General features: G+C 40.1%; 1 protein-coding gene and 1 long non-coding RNA gene across 7 annotated transcripts in view; one reads left to right on the top strand and one right to left on the bottom strand.

Moving 5' to 3' along the window:
• The window catches only part of LOC120247366, a 62334-nt gene extending 47531 nt beyond the window's left edge, over positions 1-14803 (bottom strand). Inside the window, exons 1-3 of one of the 2 annotated variants that reach the window (XR_005532282.1) lie at positions 14651-14803; positions 11157-11258; positions 1258-1937 (exon numbers count right to left, since the gene is read on the bottom strand). This is a non-coding gene — a long non-coding RNA (uncharacterized LOC120247366). Of the gene's footprint in view, positions 1-1257; positions 1938-11156; positions 11259-14650 lie in introns of those variants that run through there. The other variant, XR_005532281.1, reaches the window with a different exon arrangement.
• The window catches only part of PTPRM (protein tyrosine phosphatase receptor type M), a 782304-nt gene that overhangs the window by 209762 nt on the left and 546778 nt on the right, over positions 1-25764 (top strand). The window lies entirely within an intron of this gene.

The raw sequence follows: 25764 nt of genomic DNA, 5'->3' as shown, positions 1-25764 counted from the left end.
GATAATGTCTGTATGCAATGCCTGCATTTGGCTCATACATTGTTTACCCTGCCACTGAACAGAGAAGTGGCATGTTGTGTCATTTCAACCTTTAAGTAACAGAAGTATATAGTTGTGATTGGTAGGACCAGTCGCACTTTCTTGAGCTTGCCACAGGGTCCTGTTTTCTTTTCTTACTTAATTTGTTTGATAAGATTTTCAAGAAGCATTAGAAAGCCAAGTCACAGTCTCTAGTTTGGGTAATTCCTTAAGTCCTCCAGCAGATGGAGACCTGTAATTCTTTGCTCTTTTAATTGGATGGGCTGCTTCTTGCCCCAGGTGACATTGCTACACTTCTCTACTTAAGATGCTGGGTCAGGTTTTGCAAATGAGCTAATGAATACGCCCTCTGCTTCTCTTCCTCCCCTCCTTTGGCCCGGTTAAGAGTTTTTATTTATTCTTGGATTTCATAAGATCTTTATCATTAGTGACCTTCCCCAGTGGCCTTTAATGACATGTCCACAGCAAAGCAAAGAGCAGAAAGCCCCCAGGGCTCCAAGGGAGCAGATTTAAATCCTCTGTGATCCTTTCACACCACAGCCTGCCCCGTGTTTTGATTCAGAGTAAATCCCAGAGGTCAGATCTTTTTTCAGCCAGCAGGGTAAACTTTGGTCCCAGATTTTCTGAGGTCAGCGTAGAGAGAGGCTATCCTCATTTGCCTCTACATACCCACTCACCCCAGGAGAGGAATTTTGGAACAGTCTTGATTTCAAGGGGCCTTCTGATTTAAGTGATTTTCCCCCTTTCTTCCTTAATTAACTTACCCATTCAGTTCAGGTAGGTCAAAGAAGAGATCATTAAGACTTCATTCCTGACAAATTCAGCAAAACCTTTCAAAAATACTAATTCTCGTGAAGCCCTTTAGAGTCGCCATTTGTTGCATTTCCTGCCTTTCTTGCTATTTCTACTAATAATGAGGTAAATTACTGGTTTTCAAGTTCTACGACCAGTACTTTCTAACTTGATGAACTTTCTTCCAGTTCATTAATAAAAAAAAGAAAGATAACACCCCGAGGGAATTCATAGGAGTAGCTGCTCACCCTTAAAAAATAGAAATGAAAATTGGTTCACAACAAATAAACACAGAAAACAAATCACCAACCAACCGAATAATAATAATAACAAAAAAAAAGAAAACAATTGTGACCAAAAGCATTGTTCTTTAAGGCGCTAGTAATTTATCATATTTTTGTAATATTTGGCTTTCTCTGTAATTTGAAGATGCAATTTATAAATAGGTTGTCTTCCAAGCTAAGTAATTAATTACATTCGTGGGAGACATTTTCACTTACTTTGTAAGTCTTTGTAAGAGCAAATGAAATGATTATTCCATAAATGTCTATTGACTTAATGAATGAGTTCAGACAATAGGACACATCTAAATTCAATAGGTCCTGTGATCTAGATCCTTATTTGTGGTTAAAGAGCTCTCTAAAGGAAATGAAGCTCTTTGTTGCTAAAAATTCATAGACTACAAAAAACTAGATACTGGGACAAACAAATCCCCGAATTTCAGTGCCTTCATTGGCTTTCCATTCATGTAGCGGTCTAGGGTGGTTCCATGTTGGAAGTCTTCAAGTTGGGAACGCCCTTCCACACAGACATCCTTGTTGCAGAGGACTGTGCCCTCTACAGTATGTGTTCTCCAAGACTGCCCTCAAGTGCACATCTTGGTGGCAAAGGGGAAAGTCTGTGGAGGATTGATATGAGATGTTGCTGTGGACCAGGTTCGGAAGTAGAGAGAACAAAATCACGTGGTCTCTGCAACCTGCAGGGACAACTGGGAGTAGAATTTGGTTGGCGGCCCCGGAGGAAGAAGAAGAGAACATTTAGTGATCTGCTTGCAGCCTCTGTCAATCTTGTCCTTAGAGGATTTCATTTAACAAAAGGCCATAGTCCTGGTGAGTTATGACAAGAGAAAATTACTTAAATTGAAGATAATGATGATTTTTTTTTTCTTTAAACAAAGGCCATTAAAAAAAATCCAGTTAATTGACCAAAATAAGTTTTGAGAATTCACTTTAATTTTGTTGTGTTTTGAATAAAAGCTGGGAAAGAATTAATCCATAACTCCTAGATATTACACACTTAGAGTGTTTCCTAAGCTTTATGGCATTAAACCATGCCCTAATATTTCTATAAAACAGATATTCTTTTACTTTAACTCTGAGAAGATAATTTTGCAGATATAGCCAAGATATATGAGCATATATTGCTACTTAATTCAGTAAAGTAAATATCATTGAATAAATGTCAGCTTTTCCAGGGAAACCACTGCGTATAACCTCTCTGGATAATATATTTATCAAACAATCAATACTAAGAGTAAACAGATTTTTAATACATCTTAAGGAGCTTCCTCATAAACCAGAATGCCAACCCATAATTTAAAGCTATTGATACTAATAGGTATTTACAGATGACATCATCATAATGTGTATAGATTATTCTTGATGGTGGTCTGATGCAGTATATTAAATTCAGTTTTAACCTTGGGCCTGGGAGAATTGGTTTCTTGTAGAAGCATGTGAAGACTGCTCTGGTTTCTCTTTCTAGGTAGGAAAACTCTAGAAGGTGATGAGCACATGGCACTTCTACTCTCTGACATTCTGTTTTGCTCTGTTTGGTGCTGTGTGGTTTGGCTTCCCTACTGTCTGTCGAACATTTGTACTCTTCTTTCTGGGGCTCACATCTCTCATTATGTGAAACTGTGTTTCTCGAATGCCTGGTTCCCATCCATTATATGACTGACACACAACACATATTTTTTAAAAAAAAGACCAATCACAAATTTTAAAATAACTCCTGAAAGGTTGTATTTTAAATTGAGAAAAATAAAATGGTTTCTTCCCCAAGAGAGAATTTTTTAACATTATTTTCAAGATATCTACATTGCTGGACACTGAGATTTCACCCTTCAGGCTATATAAAGACCATGTTAAAGGAACATCCACAATTGGAAGATGGAAATTTGGATATTTTAACTTGGAGGTAATAATAAACAGGCTCCCACACCGTAATTTGGCTGTATTTAGCTTTAGAAAATGTTTATTCTACTGAAATATTAGGCTGGGGTTTTAATTCTGTTCTGTAATATGCCCAATAGGAAAATTGCTGTTAGCTTATTTCAAGCTTTCAGACTTTAGCACCTTCTAACCACGTGACCTTGTTCAAGTTATTTGGCCTGTGTGAACCTAAGTTTTCTCATCTGTAAAATGTAGACATGAAAACCCATGTCATAATGTAGTTCTAAGAATTAAATGTGAGAGGGGTGCCTGGGTGGCTCAGCCAGTTGAGCATCGGATTTCGGCTCAGGTCATGATCTCGCATTTGTGGGTTTGAGCCCCACGTTGGGCTCTGTGCTAACAGCTCAGAGCCTGGAGCTGCTTTGGAGTCTGTGTCTGCCCCTCCCCTACTCATGCTGTGTCTCTCTCTGTCTCTCAAAAAAAGAAAAATAAAACATTAAAAAAAGAAATGTGAGAGAATATGTACAGAGCTTAGAATGATGTCTAGTGCAGGGTCCAATCACTCATTTTCTTCTTTCCTGGAAGATGCTTTTCGTGTTGTATCTCAAGATCAGGTAGGTTTTCTCTTATGCTTTCTTTGAAGTTTTAGATTTACTTTTCTCCTAAATATCTTACATTTAGATTCAGTATCTATGCAAGTTAATTATGGTGTGAGGAAAGGGTCTAAGTTGATTATGATTATGATTATTTGCGCATGTATATCCAAAAGTCCCAGTCCCATTTGTTGAAAAGACCATCTGTTATGAACTGAATTGACCCCCCTTAACCAAAATCCATATGTTGACGGCCTAACCCCCAAATATATCTGTATTTGGAGATTAGGTCTTTAAAGATGTGATTGAGTTAATTAATATGATGGTGTTAGGGTGAGCTTTGGTCCAATGTGACTAGTGTTCTTAAAAGAAGATGAAAAGATACCAGTGATGTGAGTACACGGAGGAAAAGCCATATGATGATAGGTGAGAAGATACAGTGAGAAGAGAGCTATTTGCAAGCGAGGGAGAGGACTCAGAACAGAGCACCCTACTGCACCTTCATCTTAGACTTCCAAACCTCAGAACTATGAGAAAGTACATTTCTGCTCTCGTATTTTTTTTATGGCAGCTATGGTTGTTTGTTGTTGTTGTTTTTGTATTTGTTTTTATGGCAGCTCTAGCAAACTAATATACCATTCTTTCTCCATCAAATTATCTTGGTACCTATGTGGGTTTATTTTTATCCCAGTTGTAGAATGAGAAGCTGCTCAAAATATTGAATGTGTTGCTGACATAGACAACGTGAGTTGGCCACACGAACTCATAGACTACCTTCCTTGACATTTTCTGTGACCGTCTAAGACATTTCCTTGCAGCAAGTGGTTCTCTTTCTCCGTGCATCATGTGCTGGAAACTTAGCTAAAATGTCGTCATTTCCCCATTTTCTCTTTTACTCAGTAGTGAATTAGTATCAGGAGGCTTATGATGTTAAGTCCACCTGAGTGTGTTAAGTGCCATGGGGTGAGGGTGGAGGGACAGGCGGAACGGGAAGGCCATGGCCCAAGCCTCACACTTAGACTGTCAACATCATCCTCAAAAAAGGACATGCGTTAAGGCACAGAGACACAAGGTGGAAAGTAGAACGTGTTCATCATTTGGGCAAGTCTGTATCTCACTGCTGGATCATGCTGCTTATGATGGACCAGAAATTAGTGTCTTTGATCGATTTTATTGTATGATGAATAGTGTCACTCTATTGCATTATAATATTTTGAGTCTTTAAAGTGTTCCTATGTTAAATATTGAAAACAACATCCTTTAAAATTGTATGTTGGCATCCCTGCATTTTCAGCGTGCCAGGGATTTCAGAAATAGCATTGGCACGAGACTCTTTGGCCCCCAGTTGCCCTGTGCCAACTGTTGCCCGGGAATAAAGCAGGGTGTGGGGCGGTAGCCAGGTGCAGCTCTGAGCTCCTCTGATGGGAGCCTGGTTAGAACTCCCGTAGGGCGACCTCAGAGCACGTTTCCAAGTCTACATCATGCCTTCCAAACATGCAGCAACCTGCTCTGCCCCTGTCAAAACACCAAAAGCGTAGGGCAGGTCTCCCTTCTGCCCGCCCCGCCCCCCTGCCCCCATTCTAAGAGCTGACTCGCAGACTACATTCAGTGGTTGTTTCCTGGGAGATATTGTGGAGAGCAATTGTCATTTTCTATTGTATGACTTTGATTTTCTGTTGCCATTGTATTTTGTTATTAGATTGGTGGCCAGCTGTGTCATGTGATGCAGGAGTTCTGCCAGGAGATTCTCCTGCTTTCTCTCTGCACATAATATGGTTCAGCAACCTTGCAGCTGGCTTCAGGAGGCTCTCAACGTGTGATTTGTACATTTATTTTTTGTTCCCTTTGAGAACAGTTTTGAATGATGCCTCTGTAATTGAGGGTCTTCCCTTACTTTCATGACAACATTCATTAGGTTTATAGAGGGGATTAATGTGCTTGTTTGGGAAAATCCATATTGGATTTACCCAGAGTGGCCACTTTGAAAATATTGCCAACTCTTTGTTGAGACACTGTGAAAGTTTTGGGACAGACAGTCTGTTTACTGAGAACTGGGGCAAACACACTGCACGTAAGACCAGTCGAGTCTACGCTGAGATATGTATCATCTTCCCCTCCATTTGCACTTGATCTATTTTGGCAAATTGTATGATACCATCACTCTTTTAGGTGCTCTTGTACCAGCACATACTAACTTGGTTGTATATTTGCATTGTGAGTTTAAAAAATTTTTTTAATGTTTATTTATTTTTGAGAGGGGGAGGAGGGGCAGAGAGAGAGGAAGATAGAGAATCTGAAATAGGTTTCAGGCTCCAAGCTGTCAGCACAGAGCCTGACGCAGTTCTCGAACTCACAAACCACGAGAATCATGACTTGAGCCAAAGTCAGATGCTTAACTGACTGAGCTGACCAGGCGCCCCACATTATGGTTTTTTTTTCACCAAAATATTATTATTTTGAACTGTTAAGTTTGCTACTACTTTTGTCATTACTTTTCTTTTTTATAGACCCCTTTTGAAAACTCGATTCATTATTGCAAATTTGAGCTGAGGCACCACTCAGTAGTAATAGAGATGTTAGGCTTAACAGACACGACTAGTGGCAAGATGATGATAAATGCACATCCACCATCACAAACTGTGAACCTCGCTGAACTTGGCAGAGATGAGCCAGCTTAGTACTTGTGGGTGGCAGGTGCATGTGATCATCATTCAAGTCACAGGCTGTGGATCAGATTATAGTTCCCTCGAGTTGAGAGGGAAGAGGAACATACGCATGCATAACCTTTTAGATTTAGTGAAAAGACTTCCATGCCTATGTGTACTTTGATGACACGTCTCAGAAAGGGCAAGTGGGAGCTGAGTAATCTAGGTGATGGGAAGTCAGAGCTCACTTCACTTACCCCAGGTGGTCTCAGCAAGGACAGCGGGTGGGGTCACCCACCATATGGAGTATTTCTGATACACTGGATCATTCCTAGGAGAGAGGGTCAGACCAAAGGCCATTGCCTCTCATGGGGCTCATGGGTGTAGTTGCTCTTATTTCAGCAGAGCCTAGCATCTCTGGTCCTGTTGTCAACCTCCTGTCAAATCCAAGTATCCAAATCTAATCTTAACACCTGTATCACCATAATCTATGGTCACGGTTTTCCACTTGGTGGCCATCTCAAGCAGTCTTTGTTACAGAGCCTGAGAATGCCATCCCCAAAGAGAATGTGCTTGTGCTTCCCTGCTGGATACACCTGTATAGCGCATATATAACTTTTAGGAGTCAGACAGTAATTGGTATCCTAACAGGCTGACCATGAACAACATCCTTATTCTTCTAGTTCAAATCTGTGGAATGTGTGTAAATAAAATGGCTTCAGCCCCCTTCCCTCTGCAATTGCCATACTGCCGGGGTACCCCTTTGGTGGACCACCCACCGGACACCACCAGGTAGAGTTAAATGTTTATGAGGCGAAATGTCAAGGAGACAGTTGGCACCGCTCATCTCTGTCCTTTTTTTGTGGAGTCACTAGGGTTCTAGGTTCTCTGAAAAGAAGATGGAAGTGCCTTCTATTCTACCAGAGTGTTGGGTGTGGACTTTAAAATCAGTGATGGCCTCTGCCCTCCTTGCCCACTTTGTTGTCCTGAACTACTTGCAGGTGCCTGGCCTTGCTTGTCCCCAACATCTTTGCTGCTCAAGACACGCTCTTCCCCTGATGTGCCTCTGATGATTGCTCCCTGTCTTGTGTGCTTCTGCTGCTTTCTGCCAAGATTTCTGGGGTACTGCTCCTCTTTCTCTCTTATGTGTAGTGCTTTCTCCTTAAGACCCAGGGTGTGTTCCCACTCAGAGCAGCCCCATCTTCAGCCTTTAGGTTTGTTTGTTTAGCATGCAGTGGCCCTCTGTAATTGAAGATGATAGCACTGAGAAGAATTAATTCTGCAGATTGAGTGCTGTGGCTCAACAGCTCCTTAGATGCCCGTGAACTATTGTAGGTTTTTAGGCTATTGTCTGGTACTTTGGAAAGTACTTAATTGAGCATAACCCTACTTCCGCTGGCCTCCCCATCTGTGGGAACACTGCCAAAGAGAGCGCATGTGATCTCAGGAGCAGGAGAATCCCCGGGAACCAAGCCCCCAGAAGTGAGCTTTCTCTTGGTCCCAGAAGCCTGCTTGTTTCCTGGAATGGACCTGGTGGCTTCAGTAGTATTCTTGGCAGTCCAGTGCGTTCTTTAGCCACAGACTTGGAAGTTGCTAATCTCAAGTTCAAGATGTATTGCTCTTGTCACTATAGCTGCCACTGACCACTCCTTCACACTGAGGAATCTTAGCACTGCCTCTGGGATTTGATTTTGACATTGATACTTGCCTTGCCTTCAAATGTCCTATGCTCCTTTTACCGAAGCAGAAGGAGACACCCCCATTCAATTTTAGATTTGAATTAGACTCCTCCTACTGTCTGCTGGTTATAGTTACCCTAGACTTAGAACTCTCTTGAGTGACAGAAGTGTGTGAGTTTGCGATGTGCTATCGTAGCATGAAAGGGCAAAGAAACTACCCATGCAGGTTGATAGTTTTAAAAAAAAAAAAAAAATTGCACAACAATGTGGATACATTTAATACCACTGAACTGTACACTTAAAAATGGTTAAGGTAGTAATAAATTTCATGTATGTGTAATTTATCACAATTAAAAATACTAATTATTTAAAAAATCACCTCAGAATATTTCAGTGATTAGGGATGAATTAGAACCCAGAAACATCTTTATTAATCTTCTCAGTAGGCTAAAATATGCTTCTCTAAGCCCAGGCAATCAATATGCATTTTAACAGTTCATTTTTTCTACCATTTATTCATAATAATTTTGATACTTTTTGTTAGTATGAATTTATGAAATAACGTTTCATAAATATTTTATTGTTTTATCACCAATAGGCTTTTGGCTTCTAGTTATAAATATTTAGGGTATATTTTTCTTTGCAATCAGACCTCTATTTTTAGTAGCCTTCTAGATAGATAAAGACTTCTAGATAGATACTTCAGACTCAAGATGTTCAATATTGCATTTATGTTCATGGCCTGATTTTGCCAATCTCTAGTAAATTTACTGAAAACACCTCCTGCTCAAGAAAACAAAGTGTTAAAAATGAATATCTCAAGTACCCATTTTGAGGTTTGATTTAAAAAATTAGTGGAATGTGAATGAACCATAGAACATTTGGCACTATTTTGTTTTATTAGTCATATTTAAAGAGCTTCCTCGCTTATGGTTAAGTTCTAGTATTTTTTGTTTTTATTTTTGTTGTGGTAAAATATATTCACAGTGTTGTGCAACCATCATAACTCTCTAGTTCCAGAACATTCTCATCACCTAAGATGGAAACACTTTATTGTCACTTTCCATCCTCCCTCCACATCCCCCCCCCACCCCCCTACCTCTGGAAACCTCTAATTTCCTTCTGTCCCTAAGGATTTGCCTATTATGGACACTTTACACAAATAGATAATACTACTTTTGAAACAAAATTTAAATTAGTCTTCAAATGGTTAAACCTGTTCTCTGTTGTGTGTGTGTGTGTGTGTGTGTGTGTGTGTATTATGTGATTGTGATATTTTAAAAAATCTTTTTTTTAAAAGTTTATTTATTTTGAGAGAGACAGAGACAGCACTAGTGGAGGGGAGAGAGAGAGAGAGAGAGAGAAAATGAATATCCCAAACAGGCTCTGCACTGTCAGCATGGAGCCTGATGCGGGGCTTAAACCTACAAAACAATGAGATCATGATCTGAGCCAAAACCAAGAGTCAACGTTTATCACCTGAGCCCCAATGATATAAAAAAAAAAAGAAATCGTAATGTCTAGCAACCTCGGGTTGGCTGTACTCTGTATATGGCATTCCTGTATTAGAATGTGGCTGTAGATATTCATTTATTGGCATTAAAACTGCATATAATGTTAACTAAGGGAAAAATCAGATTACAAAATTATAGGGTGAGATTGCATTCTGTAAAATGATAGGACCAAAGACAGCGTCTATAAGGATATAACTAGGGTATTGACAGTGACAGCTAAGGTAGATAGTTTGAGTTTTCTTAATGACCGTTCCATAGGTCCTTTTTTCTGATTTGTGTGAACAGTTGACTTAAATGAGAAATAATGGGTTATCTGTTGCCTTAATCAGCACTAGAATGATTAGTATAAGACTTCTTAGTATTTCAAAAACCTAACCAAAGTATATTAATATTCTTTTAATCAATTAGATTAGACAAACATTCATTGCCCATACAGTTTTGAAAATGAAAATATTGCAAGTGCATTAGTATTGAATCCTTTGGTCTACAGTCGCGGAGTGCAGTTGTGGCAAAATCAGTGTTTGAATTTTTAAAAATGTTTTTAAGAGAGCTCTATAGATTAGCTCAACTAATGTAATTCCCAGAAAAGGGCAGACAACTCAACGAAGCAGTAAAATAAAAGAGTTAGACGAGATACTTCAAAGCTCTTTCATTCTGCAGATATGTGGTGTAGTGATTTCAGTGGTCATGTTACCTGTTCTTGTAGTGGTAAAAAAAGAGCGTCTAAATATATGCCTTGGGCCATCGTCCTAAACTTGGCAAAATGATTGAATTAAAAGAAAGATTAGCCTACAAACCTATTAAATGATCCCTTTACGTTATTGTGATGGAGAATACAACATCTTTTCGGAGACATATTTAAGATGAAATCATCAGTTTTAGTCTAGAACTGCTTATGTCCATTATTTGTCTTTGAGCTTATAATAATTGTTCTCAGACCCTCTATATATCTGGGTATAGAAGAAATTCTAACCATGCCTCTCTTAGACTAATTTAAATTGTGATTTTCTAACATGAATAATTTTCATTCTATAATATTTGGCAATCATTAATAAGATCAGACATATTTCAGGCTTTCCCTAGCTTCATAGTCTGTGCCTGTGCTTTGCCTTTCTAAACACCTGCACTTCACACAGTTTTTGACCATGTTGATCGTTCATGGTTATTTCATGTGTATTTTAACTACTTCAAATTTCTAAGGAAATTCGAGGAAAAGTATGCAGTATTTGAGGTGGCTGGGTGTTGGATGTTCCATATCTATGTGCTTCGTTGAAATTTTGGTTTTTGTAAACCATTTCTATTGTGACCTATAACATACCATACTATACACACATACAGTAAAGTGAGCAAAATATGAATATACAGTTAAATATTCTTGGTATTGACATCTGCTTAACCATCACCCTGGTCAAGAAGCAGAACATTTTCCATATTGAAGAAGCCCCCATTTACGCCTTCCCTACCATAGGGCTCCCCCCCATGCATAACCAATACCTTATGTTTTATATTAATAACTTTATTGCTTTTATAAAAATAATTTTAACACTATTCATATCCCATACCCAATTTTAGTTTTGCCAGCTTTTGAAGTTTGTCAAAATGGAATCATATTCTCTATATTAGCTTGCATCTTCATTCTTTTTGTCAGTATTGTTCAAAATCCATGATCATTGTGTGTAACTGTGTTAATTCACTTACACTGCGTAATGTATGACTATACCTCATTCTCCTTGTCTGTTTTACTCCTTCTGGACCTTTGAGTTGTTTCTGTTTTCAGGATGCCATGGAACAGTGCTGCCGTGAATATTCTTGTGTATATATCCTAATGAACACAATCACACGGAGATTGGAATTAAGCATACAGGATATGTGACTTCTACTTGATTTTCATGACTGACAGACTTTTTCCAGCATGGCTGTATGAATATGCCTTCTCAGTAACAATGTATGAGAGTTCCTCTTGTGCCACATCTTTCTCATGGTGGACATTGTCCATTTAAATTGTCAACCTAAGTTACCCAAATGCTAGGTATGCAGCAGAATTTTACTGTGGTTAAAATTGTATTTCCCTTATTACCAGTTACATTCACAATTTTATACTTGCAGCCATTTCGAGTTTCTCTTTTGTGAAGCTCACTGGTATGTAATAGTTTCTTAAATATTCTCTATAAATCCTTTGTTGTGTGTTCACCATCTTCTCTCATTCTGTGGCTTTTCACTCTCTTCACAATGTCCTTTAGTGAATAGAAGACTTTCCTTAGTGAAACTTAGTCATTTTTTCTTTCATAAGGAAAAGACATTTTGTGTACTATTTAAGAAATCCTTCTGTATAACAAGGTCTACAATATATTCTATATTATCTTTAAAAACATTTATTTATTTTGCTGTCTTGTTTAATCTATATAGACTTGATTTAATTTACTTATTAATTCTAGAAGCTTTTCTATATATTGTTTTGGATTTTCTCTATACATAGCATCCTTATCTTGTTCCTGATCTTAAAAAGGAACGATTGAAATGCATCTTTATTAACCCATGATTAAATCAGCGGTGTTTGCGGTGACTCCCGTCACACCATCCTCATCTGTGATTAGGGAACATTCCATGGAAGTATCTGTGAATGTGGGATGATGGTACCCTGCCCCAAATCTTTTAAGGAGTATGGGATATTTGGATTTGTGCTTCTTACCAATATGAGGCTAATGTGATCCCAATCATAAATTCATTCCAGTTACCCCAGACCCTTAAAATTAATTGTGCATCTTGTTAGTATGATGATAAGCTACTTAAACCCTGGAATGAACGCATTAATTATCCCTGCCCCCCAAATGCTAGCGGTCACATTCTATAAGCGTGTGAACCCGAGGTCATATGCCACGTTTATGTGGCATTGTCCAATAGAACTTTCTCTGATGGTGGAATTGCTTTCTATCTAGCCACTAGAGAACTTCAGATCTGGCTAGTGCAACTGGAGAACTAATTGATTTTTCATTAATTAAAATTTAAATTTAGATAGCCAGATGTGGCTAATGGTAACTGTGGAACTGTGCAGTAGAGGACACACATTTAGAAATATCATTTCTTTTCTTTTCTTAAATTTGGTGACCTTTGGGCAGAAAAACTTTTAATTTCTCCCACTCTCATCTTTCTGAGACTTTCTTCTACCTTCTCCAGCTTTAGGCAGCTTTGAAGCCTCATTTTTTGGCCTTGTTTCCTGAGGATCTTTGCAGTGGGCGGCCTTTGCTGGTCACCCATTTCTTTTTCTCACGGTACTTACTTGGGATCCTGCTGCTTCCTCATGGTGTCACCCGAAAAAAGGAATAAGTGTGCTCTCTCTGTCCTTAGGGCCACTGGGTTAGGGAATTGCATTATTCACCCAGTAAAATAATTTCAGAATTTTCAAAGGGCATGGGGACAGTGGAGATGAGCTCATGTCACCTGGGTGAGTATTTGAAAATACAAAGATTGGACATAGCGTTGGTCAGTGAGGATTTCCACTGCGAAGATAGGGACCAAGGGACAGACTTGGTGCAGCAGAGCACCATCTATTCTTTAGCAGTAGCATCAGAGTGTATCATTTTTGCCTAGTTTTCTGGTGTTTGTATAGAACAGCCCACTGCTGTTATCACAGATGTACAGTATTTAACGTATTACAATTTGAAAAGATTTGTGGACTAATCTGAGTACTTGGTCACCATTGATGTCACTTTTAAACCCAACCTCCCAGTAAATTGAATTCTGCCTGTAATAAGAAAGCTGGTCTATTTGAATTCTAGCAAAACCACTACATCTCTTCATTGATTCATTCCTTGATTGCATCATGTGCTCAAATAATTACTGAAAAACGATTATGTATCAGGCACCCTGCTAGGCAGTGAATATTCAAGAGTAAACAAACCTTCAAGGAAGTTATAATTTACTGAGGGATATAGACAGGTATGGAGGTAATTCCAGTTGTTTAATGGCAGACAGAATTATGGAAAACCAGTGCCAAGAATACCAGGTATTATGGAGGCACAGAAGAAGGGTGCCTAATATTGGGTTGTTTATATAGTGCTTCAGAAAGGAAGGGATGTCTGATTGGAGACTGGAAGGGTGGTAAAGATTTACGGTGAGAGGGTGTGGGAAGGAAGAATGTTCTACACAGATAAATTAGTTTCCTGTGTTGCTGTAACAAATTACCACACATTCTGTAAATTAAAAAAGGAAAATTTATCTTCCAGTTCTGGAGGTCAGAAGTCCGGGAATGGATCTCATTGGGATCAAGTCAAGGGTCAGCAGCACTGTGTTCCTTCCGGAGGCTCTAGAGGAGAATCTGTTTCTTGCTTCTTCTAGCCTCTCAAGGCTGCCTACTTGTTTTGGCTTGTGTGTCTTCCTCCGTCTTCAAAGTTAGCAGCCTGGCATTTTTGCACACCCGACTCTGACTTCTGTCTGTCTCTGCCACTTGTAACGACTCTTGTGATTACCTTGGGCCCTTACAGTCATCCAGGATCATCTCCCCATGTCAAGGCCAGTTTATTAGCAACCTAAATTCCATCTGCAACCTCAGTTCCCCCTTTCCATGTAATTTAAATATTCCCACAGTCTGGGAATTAGGGGTTTAGGGGATTAGGAGTTCTGGGCATTAGGGCATGGACATTATTGGAGGTGAGGGGAAGGTATTTTTCTGCCTGTTATAGCAAAGAAAAGAATGGAGCATATTTGAAGAGCTGAAAGAAATTCAGAATGACTAAAAGCTTACTTACCTCCATGGAGGAGAAAATAACAAGAGAAAGGACTGGAGGAGAAAATCATGAAAACATAATTGAATTTCAGTCTAAGTAAAATGAGGAACCATTTAAGAGTGAAATAATCATATTTGAGTGATTGAAAACTTGTCTACACATGGATCCTCTTAACCCAGAACACATGCCTACTTCATGGACTATCAAATGAAACTAATTTAGAATTATCAAGGCTTAATGTGAAATCTGAAATAGTAGAAAAAATGTATATTATCAGAACACTGAAAGTGCAGTTCTGAAAAGATAAGGTGACAGGCTCTTCAAAACACTGATTGATATTGGGATTAGGACTTTTTCATCTAGTGAATATTCAACACAGGTGGACCCCAACTACATAGGGAGATTACTGGCTTAAGTAAGTGAAATTTCCAAAGATACTCATTTAGGCGTAGCTGGGTCAAGGAGCTCAAATAACACCATCCCTGCTCACCTCTGTGTTGGTATCCTCATTGGTCAGAGTAGGCTCTTCCCTTGTGGAGACCAGAAGTCTAATGAGAGCTCCAGGTTGTAACACCACTGAATCAGTCACTTGGACCACTCTTGGTGCTTGGTGACTGATTCAGTGATGTTACAACCTGGAGCTCTCATTGAATCTCATTCAGGGGTTCAAGTGGAGTTCTAGAATTGAGTCTCCCGGAACCACTTTGAGTTCCATGCTCATTCCTGAACTAATCACCTTGGCTAGGAAGATGGGAAATATGAACTAAGCAGACCAGAGAAACAATTAATTATCTTCTCTGATATTTAGACAATGATATTTAGAAAGTTTGCTTCTGAAGGTGACAGTATGTTTTGAGAGTTGTGCTGAGCTTTGTAAATGAATTTCTATTAAAACTGTTCAGAGGGGTGCCTGGTCTAAATATCTTTGTCACATGTTATCTTCAGTATGGATCCAAAATCTATTATTATTTTGCTAGTGTGTGATTGCTCTCTATAGATGGACCTGAATTTGAGATCCTAAGATGTACATGTCTGTGTTCTGAGAAATTATCATTTAAAATCAGCACGAAGGCTTTTGGTAATTGACATCATTTGCCTGACTTTGAAAATGGAAGTATTTAATTAAACTTCATACAAAAATGAAATAAAATCATGCTTTTATTTTAGATCACTTTCTTCCCTTAAGGAACTGACTGTCTCTTTCAGTCTCTGTCAGCAGATTTAATCTCACTTCCAGTAAATCCTTTTCAGTCACATTATCTTCATTTAAATACAGATGTGCTTTGGGATAATTCCCATGTTCTTTATACACTGAGCGTGTAATGACATCCAGCTCCCAGCATTTCTGTCTTTGGTGCTTTAACATTTGTAAATGGGCCATCTCTACTTTTTTAAGGGTGCAATTTTATATTGAGCAAATGGAAAATATATTAGAGTGTGGTTATTTCTCTGATTGGTTTTATTTATGTTCAGAGTGACAGAAACACTGGAAATCGCCCTCCATGTTTATTATCTTCTGTTCTCAGGCACTGCCATTCCCGACTCCGCCTTCACCAACATTTCTCTGAAGATGACTTGCGGAAGCACATCTCCAAATCTGACACCATCCTCCACATCCAGCTTTGTTCTTAACATTTATCCGTGGGTGTCACTTTTTTATAAACTTAACATCTCTAAAACTGACCTCCTTCTCTCTGATTTCACTGTCGAACTCACTCTGTCCAAATACACAAGGCTCGCCATTTTTTCCTTCAGTTTCTGCTCATTTCTTTCCAGGATGAATGCTACCGACCCATTCAGTTTCTCATAAGATTTCTGAACCCCCTCAATAGCCTGAGCTACTTGCGTCTCTGTTTCTTTCACTTCAATCTTGGTACGATTGAGATAAAAACTTTCCTAAAAACTGTTAAAGTTCAAAGAGTTTTGAGAATTGAAAGACTCCTTTTGACAGCAGGTTTAGAAGCAATTTTTCTTACCTTCCTAACCCTTGGGGATTGAGTTGTTTGCTTGATACTGATTTATTCTATGTGTGGCTGTCTTATCTTTCAGTTTCGACTGTAAGTTCTTAGAGGGCAGAAAATGTGGTTTATGCTTTGTGCTGCAAAGTATATACAGAACCAAATACTGATCTTTATAAAAGGTTGATGCTCAGTAAGTTTCATAATAAGATTATAAAAGAGAGTGTTGAGGTCAGTTGAGAGGCTTATCTTTCTTAAAAATGGCAGAGCCAGTTGATGGGAGTAGCCTTCTCCACTCTGAAAGCAAAGTAAGTTGAAAAATGTATGAAATTGTTAATATTCAAAAGATTTTTAAAAATATGTTCTCAAGGTCAGACTTGAGAAAAGGGTATCTTAGGTGCCACGAATGAAGGGCCACAGCACTGAACTGCAAGGGGAGGACTTGAGCAGATGTGTGCTTTAGGGTCTAGAATTTTCAGTGGAGGCTTCAGATTTAGGAAATGGGCTTAGACCTGGGCAGGGAAGACCCAGTGGAAAAATCCTTAACTCAGTCCATGTTGGAAATTGGACCCCGACATTGTCCTTTCATGTTTGGTGAGCAAAATTTTCATCTTATCGAAGCCCCAAGCTCAGGAACTAACATGAACTTTTGTTTGCAAATCAGTGAATATACAGAACCCCATCAGGGATACCTCTACGACCTGAGAACTCCAGGGGACCTCCAAGGGGAGAACAGATTCTGTATTATTACAGACTCACAGATGAATAGTAGGAACATATCTGAAAATCCATGTCATCAGGTATAGTCAGCAGGCACAACGAATGAGATCAAACTAATCAATTACAGACAATAAACACTAAACGAGTATAATCTGTGAGGCACAATGAAAATGTTTAAAAAGAAATCACAGGCTACTTTGGGGAAGGATAATCTAGAAATAAAAATAGAGCCATTTAGCTTTAAAAAATATTCAATATATTAGTTCAAGAATGGGCCAAACACAGCAAGGAGAAGATTAGCGTACTAGGGATGGATCTGAGGCCACATCACTGTTGATGTTTGCAGAGCTGGGCTGTGACCAGAGACTGTGGCTGCTCAGTCCATAGATGGCGCTGTTCAGGGTTACTCATTCCTCACCCATTTGCCCCCTTTGCAATGGACATGGGGCATTTGGTAGGCATAGGTCAGAACTCCATGCTTCATTGCTTTTTTCTCCCCTTTCCTTTAAATTAAGGTGATCTTATTTTTGTTGGAGGTGGAAGTGGTAATCGTTTATGAGGAACAGGGCTACCATATTGGTAAGATGATATGGTGCCTAAAATTGTTCTAGTGACTGAGGAGAGAGCACCTACGTGAAACAAGGTTGCTTTCCGGAGGATGGACATTTCTTTCTTCTTCTATTCTCCTTTTCCCCAGCTGCAGTATTCTCTTCCAGGTATTTATTGTCCTCACGACTCTTCTCTTGACCCTGCTCGAGACAGCTGCAGGAGGAATCTAACACCCCATGGGTACCTGGGCAGTGCCCCTTTTGGGAGTCTTGCTTTGGGTGACATGCCCATCATGGGATAAGCAATTTTCTTTCTGTATTCCTAGCTTTATCTCCTTAGATGAACCTGGCTCTGCTTCCAAGTATTCATATTTTTTTTCACAGATTCCTATTTTCAGAGTCAAAATTGCGAGTGATGTCATTATTTTTCTTGTGGTGCTGACATAGAGTACATTTTTTACAAAATCTGCTGAAATGTCCCCTTTAGGAAAGATTATTTCCTTTTATACTGACTATGGAATGTTGGTAGCAGAAATGGGAAACAGAAAACTTGGGGCTCCTGGGTGACTTAGTCGGTTAGGTGTCCAACTTCGGCTCAGGTCATGATCTCATGGTTCATGGGTTCAAGCCCCGCGTTGGGCTCTGTGCTCACAGCTCAGAGCCTGGAGCCTGTTTCAGATTCTGTGTGTATGTCTCTCTCTAGCCCTCCCCCTCCCCTGCTCATGCTCTGTCTCTATGTCACTCTCAAAAAAATAAATAAAACATTAAAGAAAAAGATATGGGAAACAGAAAAATCAAATTTTTCTAAGTTTATAAGTTTATAACTAAAGTTAATCTAACAGTAATACATGATATCAGGCAGTCAGTCATATGACACATTTGTTGTCACCTTAAATTAAAAGCAACAGCAACAACACCTGATAACTACAGGTTTTTAAAAAGCTTGTTTGCTTTCCACATGTCCATCTGTCTGCTCCCCCCTCCTATGTTATGTATTGTACCATCAAGGGTTTTTGGAAGTCTAATTAAATTATGACTTGAACATCAAAAAGGCATCTGAAAAAAAAAGTTATCTGCGCCTGCAAAGTGCTTGCATGTCTTCTTTGTCACTGTCATCTTATTTTTGTCATATTTAAAACCCAAGAAGCTCCCTGTACAAATAAGTGCACCACCATGTTCAGAAGTGATTTTAGTGGATTTTTGTGTTTGAGGAAATAGGGATTTTTGAGTATATGTAATGCTTTACTTTATATGTATAGCTGACTCTGTGGGTCGAGTCTGTACTGTTTTACCAGTTAGTACATGGGTGTAGGTTTGCTTCACATAATTACTCTAGAGGAACAGATACAGCCTTTTATTTAATTATTTTTGGTCTCAGATTCTTAACATTCTTTTCTCAGTTTGAAGATAAAGTAGTGTCTTTGTGGCTGTCCCAGGAAAAGACCTGTTTTCCCCTCCCTTTGTCTTAGGCATGTTAATAACATTCTGCAGTCTGTCTGTCCTGACAGTTTCGGGAGGAGCTTCTGTGAACATATTAAAGGCATTTCCGAAACCTCACGTGTGACGGCATTTCTTTCTCTCTGTTTCATCAGCTCTGGGATCTAGGAAACAAAATTGACAGAGTGGAATTTAATTTTCCTCTTTATGACTTCTCACACTCTTTTGAAGAAACGGAGGTGTGTGATAAAGTGACCGAAAAGCTGTCAGCCGAAGGCAAGGAGGGGCAGCGGAGGGTGGTGGGTGGGCTGGCCTTGGCGGACCCCCGTCCCTGACCACAGAGAGGCATTTCAGTGCCCAGGGGAAATAGATTTCACTCCTCAGGAGACTCCGGGCAGTGGTTCCTGGACAAAGTCTATGTCTTACTTCATTGGATTGGATGAAGCTAACCACATATAGAAAGCATAGTCTGCATCTTTTAAAGCAGCCCTACATTTATGAGGGTTACAGCAAAGAATTGTGCCAAGTTTCGATTCTTCACCACAGTCAGGTGGAAAGTGAGCCTGAATTTGGTGACGTACTTTAGACCTTGTTCCTGCTGTGCTCAGGCTTACTGTTTGAGCGAGGACTGAGGTTGAATTGTTGAAATTGCATGCGCAGTATTGAGAGATTTCCGCTACTCTTGAAGAAAGCTTTTGGATGTACAGTTAAGCTCTGAATATGAGAAATGAAGAATTTTTTGAAGAAATAACATGATTAGCTTTTTTCATATTACATTATAACCGTCTCCTGAATTCCCTCCAAAGTGTAAATCTCTAATGTTCTATAAATTAAAAGGGAATAGACTAAGTAGGATGATATTCACCTCTAATTTGTAGTATTTTTCCTGACTGGAAGAAATGGAAGCAATACAGAGAATCCCAGACTTAAATAATAATAATTATAAGTGTAAGTGTAGAATATAATAGTGACCAATTAGAGTCCCCTGCTCTAAGTCTGAGGTGGTGCTAAGTTCTCCTGTGGAATTAATTCTTAGTAATCATTACCCATGTCGGACAGTTAGGGACCCTGGACTGAAGGTGAGGCACACGAGTTAGTGTCAGCCCGCAGAACTGTGGGCACCTGTGAAGCACTTGGTAAGGTTGCCCTTTCTCTTCCTTCCTACTCCCTTCTGTGCTTTCCACATGTCCATCTGTCTGTTCCCCCCTCCTGTGTTATGTATTGTACCATCAAGTGCACACCTGCTCTTGGCCTCATTGTCCCCCTTCCTGAGTTGGGGCAGGGTGCACGGGGTGGGGGGGGGAGGGTAACTCTGTGTCTGCAGCTCCTTTGTCTTTGTTGTGGCCTCTGCTCTCCCAGTGTTACTACGGCACCCCTTCTTCAGCACCCATCACACATCTCACCCGCTGACCAGCCCTGCTGTGGCTAAATGCTCTGGATAACCCGAGCTCGGGTTAATTTTGAAGTGAAGGTAAGTCTGACCAGAGCCCTTGATGTGATTCTTGTCTCTTCCTTGGACTTTAGGATGAGAGGGGATGGTGGCAGGTTAGGGAGGAAAGAATGAAGGTTGGAACAGAGGAGGGGAGCACCCTGAGAAGACTGACAGTCCTTTTCTTACGAAGGCCTCAAGGTTGCATGCTTGCTTCAGGGCAGACCTGTGATCCTGCCCTTGGCAGTGAGTTGTTCAGAGAAAGCCCGTAGTCCTGAGCTGCTGTGGGACATGGTGACTTTGGAATAATAGGAGATGAATGGAGTCTAGGAGGGTGGGGAGATAGAAAAGACAACTGGAGAACCAGCTGGAATCAGAAATATCCTATTCTTGGGAATCTGCAGGAGCAAAAGACGCCACCATCTACCTGCCTCCTTTCTTCTCTCTCCCACCTTTCCTAGGCATGAGTTCTTTCTTCTGGGCCTTGGGAACTGCCCATTGACGAGTTTGGATGGAGGTATGGATACATCCCCACAGCACAAGACAAAATACACTTCCCCTGGTGCCATTGTAAGCTAGTAATTAGGTTTGCAGTATACCACCAACCGTGGGGACACATAGTGTGCTCTATCTACTCATTATGACCAGCCTGGCGATGCTAATCACTTGAAGTACATAGTTCCCGTAAGAACATGTATTACAATTTTTAGGTAGCCTGCTTACAAAAGAATTTCTTGAACAAAGCTTTTTTATAAGCAGTGGACTATATGCATTTGCACTTGACTCATGAAGCATTAGAGGTGCAATGAAAATAGTGTGATCCAAGTGCCTTATTAGCCTGAAAGACACCTACTCTGTGTGTGTGGGGTAGGGAGGGTGGTGTGCACGTGCGAGAGAGAGAGATAGTAAGAGAGAGTGAGAGAGAAAATGTAGGAAGGAGGGAGAGATTGTGATTTGAACAGATGTTTGGAAGGTACTGTCTCTGGAGTTTGATGGGGGGGCATTAAATTTGTGGACTGATTTTAGCAAAATTGCTAATGTCCTTTAACAAAATGCATGGTACCCTTCCAGCCTATCTTATATGAAATATTCTTCAAGCAGAGCATTTATTTTCCATAGCAGTTTTTTTCCCCTATTTGAAACTTACAGATTTTTACCAAAGCACCCCCATTTTTACATCTCATTTGTATTGTCTGCTGTTTTGAATGAAGATATTAATTTGACATCATTTTTAAAAATGTTTTTTATTTATTTCTGAGAGAGAGAGACAGTGTGAGCAGGGGAGGTTCAGAGGGAGAGGAAGATACAGAATCTGAAACAGGCTCCAGGCTCTGAGCTGTCAGCACAGAGCCTGACGCAGGGCTTGAACCCACGAACCGTGAGTTCATGACCTGAGCCGAAGTCGGATGCTCAACCGACTGAGCCACCCCAGCACCCCAGATATCATTTTAAATTAATAAAATCAACACTTATCCATAGTTTATAGTTTTTCTGAACAATTGAATACTTGTTCTAATCTACCTTTTGTGCAGTGATATTCTGTCACTCAACATTGGGCTAATTGCCACCAGTCATTTTGTACAAGGTGCCTTGTAAACCAGTCCTGTCGGGGAAAGGTATGCAAACGATGACAAGATTCCCTGGAATGACCAGCTTCCTGCAAGAAGCAGGGTAGAGGCAAGCAGGGGTTTGATAAAGGGCCACAGCCTGTACTAGCAAGCCCCAAACTGGCTTCCATCAGAGCCACCCTCTTCCTGAGCACGGTGAAAGTTCCCTGGCATCCTGTCTGGCAGCAGAGATTTGGCCTGATTGCACACCCCCAGTGAGGAGCCGCATTGGCTTTGCACAGGATGCTGGGAAGACTCAAAAATCATGGTCTACACCATGGTTGCAACCAGGTTGGAGCTGCTGCGTGTGAGCCGGGCACTGAAGGGAGCGGCACAGGGTCTGACTTCTCTGCGATGATGTTATACCAGCCAGGGAGGCATCTGGGAACTTCATGTGGGAGGTGCAGTGGGTCAGTTTTGATCTGTATCCTGAACATTTGAAAGAGTTTATATAATCAGGGTGATTTTGCACATCTGTGCTAGCCTCTGTTTATGAGAGACCCCAGGTAGCTTCATATCGGGGATTACTTTTTGTAAAATTGATATTCAGCTTATGTCTTTGAGCCGGATGTGAACCCTGGTTCTGTAATGTGTACGGTAGTTCGTGTCCATCAAGGCCCTTGCCCACTGATTCTTAATCAAGAAAAACCAAATTAAATCCGATTTCAATTTAATGTATTTTCATTAGTAAACCGATCTCTGCGATGACATTATTAGATAAATGAGATATTCATTAGTGACTGTCCCTTATTCCTCCAGTCTCCAGTGGCGCTGGCCATCACTCACATCACACCTTAAGGCTTGCTTTTTTCCTTATTTTAGCTTTTCAAGTGACTTTTAACATTTTTTTTTTTTAATTCTGTCAATAAGACTGTTGGTTCTGTTGGGTCCATTTTGTGCTGTTATTGCCCTTTCTTTTATCTCTCCCCTCCCATAAGCAGGAGCATTTCTTATAAGCTGCTTTTCTCATAAGCCCAGGCACCTAGAGACAGCCCCATTAGCGGATGTGGGACTGAAGGAGAATGCTCTTTCACAGTGGGAAGTGAGACTCTTAACTCTTAAGCTCCATGGGTTTAGTGCAGGAGGGGCATGATCTGCCCCAGGAGTCTCCTGCAACTATTTATAAAAAGGTGTACTCTTTCCTGAGGGGACAGAATATGATGGACTGTCACAGCACCGTGTGAAAATAAAATTCTACAAAGTAGAATCGGAGAGCTGAGTATGCAGTACAGAATTTAAAAGTTCCAGCTGTCAACTTCACCCCTGAATGTTGAAAACCAAGCCTTGGAAAAGATTTCTTTTTTACTTTTACACTGATACTTGTTCAAAGTACATCTGCTTATGAAGGAGGAATTGGGTGTCGATGGTCTAGCCCTTTGGAGAGTGAGCCCTAAGTACCACTGCATGGTGCATAAATGGGGTGTGAAATGGTAAAGAGTGGCAGGAGATGGGGATGTCTAGTAAAACTTGTCAGTCTGAGGTAGGACTAGGGCAGAGAGAAGGGCATTGCTCTATTGCCGCTTGTTTGCGCTATTTGTGTAGAGTGCAGCTAATGCTGCTTTAGCCGCTTCTCCTATGAGACGTTGTGCTAATGAATTAACGCCTGTGACTTATATGTGACTGCAGATGATGTTCATTTTAGTGAGGTTTCCCTTCAAGAGGGCCTTTTAGAGAATTTCCTGCTAAGACTACATTCCCATAGTTTTTCCTGAGAATGAAAGTAGGAGAGAGTAAGGACTGGTGGGGGGGAGGGGGAGGTAACAGAGAGAGAAGGAGAGAGAGAAAATGAGGAATGTGAATTAGGATACAGTAGATACACATTAGGATGTGATGACCTCAAAGCAGAACTTTGCAGCAGAAACTTTACTGAGATTGACAAAGGTAAAAAGCTTGGATTCAGTAGCCAGTAGGACCTTTTCTCAAAAATGGAACCAGTCCTTCATTTCTGGGCTCTCCTTCCATGCTGTGGTTTAAGTGCAACATATTTGGTAGCCACACACAAAATATTTAGGTATTTAAGACAGAGGACCTGGCCTTAGGGAGCTTCTTATCCAGATATGAGCCATTGTTCCCTTAATCCTGCATGCAATTTCATGAGCCCTCTTGACTGAGGACATGTGCCTTCAACTCTGCACATTTTTCTTCTATTATTTCTTTGGTCTTTTCTGTTACTTTCTCTGTTTTCTTCTTTCAAAATTCATACTGGACATATGTTAAAACATCTTGCTTGTCTTTTCTTTCAAAGTTTAAATCTCTATCTTTTTTTCTTTTGGTGGGAGGGAAATGCCTTGTAAAATAATTTCCTTGGTTTTGTCTTCCAGATAACTAATTTATTTTCCAGCTGCATCCTTTTTTTTTTTTCCTGTTTAGACCAATTATGGTGTTTTTCATTTCAAAAAATCATTTTTAACATTTTCAAGATTACCTTTTTTTTTATTAACATGGCAGTCTATTTCCATACAGACCCCTGCTTATTCTTTTTTTTTTAATTTTTTTTTAAAATTTATTTCTAGGAGAGAGAGAGAGAGACAGCGTGAGCAGGGGAGGGCCAGAGAGAGAGGGAGACACAGACTCTGAAATAGGCTCCAGGCTCCGAGCTGGCAGTCAGCACAAAGCCTGACATGGGGCTCGAGCCCACGAACCGCGAGATCATGACCTAAGCGAAAGTCGGACGCTCAACCGACTAAGCCACCCAGGCGCCCCTAGACCCCTGCTTATTCTAATACCTGTTTGCTAGAATGTTACTTCTACTGTTTGTTGTATTTACAACCTCTCTTTCTTAATGTTCATTTTCTCCAAATGTTTAACAATCTGTGGTTGTATGTTTACCTCTATACTTGAGGTTTGATGTTACCCAATTTGTGAGGTTATATTTGTTTTCAGCTAGGAGACTGTGGGTGATGGGTACCAAGAGGGGTATTTGGTAGCCGCTGTGGGGATTCCCTTTTCTCCAGGGTATCAGCAGCCTTCTAGGGCAAGCTTTTTCAGACTTCGTGTGTGCATTGTGCCAGCTGAGTTTGCCTTGAAAAACCTCCAATAAAATAAGTGTCACATTCAAATTATGGTTTTATGGGAGTTCAAAAAAGGAACAACTTATATCAAAGTGAGAGGAATAGAAAATGCTCTTTGGGGGATTCTGAGATGGGTCTTGAACAACGGATGATGAGGGAAGGCAGTTTAAGTACAGGCAACTGAATGGACAAAAGGATAGTTGGCATGAGAGATAGATTTTGGAAAAGCTGCATCATTTGATTCCCTGAAGAGGGATGAAACTAATAATCAGCAAATGAAATCAGTTTGTCAAGTACAAAGAAACTTTTGCCTCCATACACTCTACCACAATCCATCCCATTGTTCAATCCAGAAGTGAGGCATTGGTCTCACCTTCTTTTTATTCCCTCCTCCAGGCAGTTTGAAGTTATAATACTTTCTTTCTCCTAAATATCCCTCAAATTTGTCTACTTCTCTCTCTCTCTCTCTCTCTCTCGGTCTCTCTCTTTTTCTTTCTTTCTCTCCCTCCCTCTCTCTGTCTCTCCTATCCACTTCTACCGTCCTTGTCTCAGTCATTAATGAAATCTCTACTAACTAAACTTTTTTTCCCATGAAGATGGAAAAACTGATAGTAAGCAGAAGTGATAAATTTGTTTTGGGGCATGTTTCTTCTTATTAATAGTAAGCTTTCCTGATAGTGCTGTTCAGTGTGTAGTTGGAATTGGAGGAAAAGATCAGAGTAAAGCAGTAGATTTGGAAGAGATTATAGTTTTAAGTATGGGAATATACTTAACGTTTGAAAATCAGTAAAGAGAAGCAAATGAAGTTTTAGAACAAAACCAGTGAAAATCCGTAAATGTAAGGGACTTTTTGCATTGTGTATTGTGCTACACTGTTTGAAGGATAGCAATGTG

Source organism: Hyaena hyaena, unplaced genomic scaffold (genome assembly GCF_003009895.1).
Source record: "Hyaena hyaena isolate Hyena2069 unplaced genomic scaffold, ASM300989v1 scaffold_515, whole genome shotgun sequence".
Lineage (NCBI taxonomy): Eukaryota > Metazoa > Chordata > Mammalia > Carnivora > Hyaenidae > Hyaena > Hyaena hyaena.
This window is presented reverse-complemented; position numbering and strand designations above follow the sequence as displayed.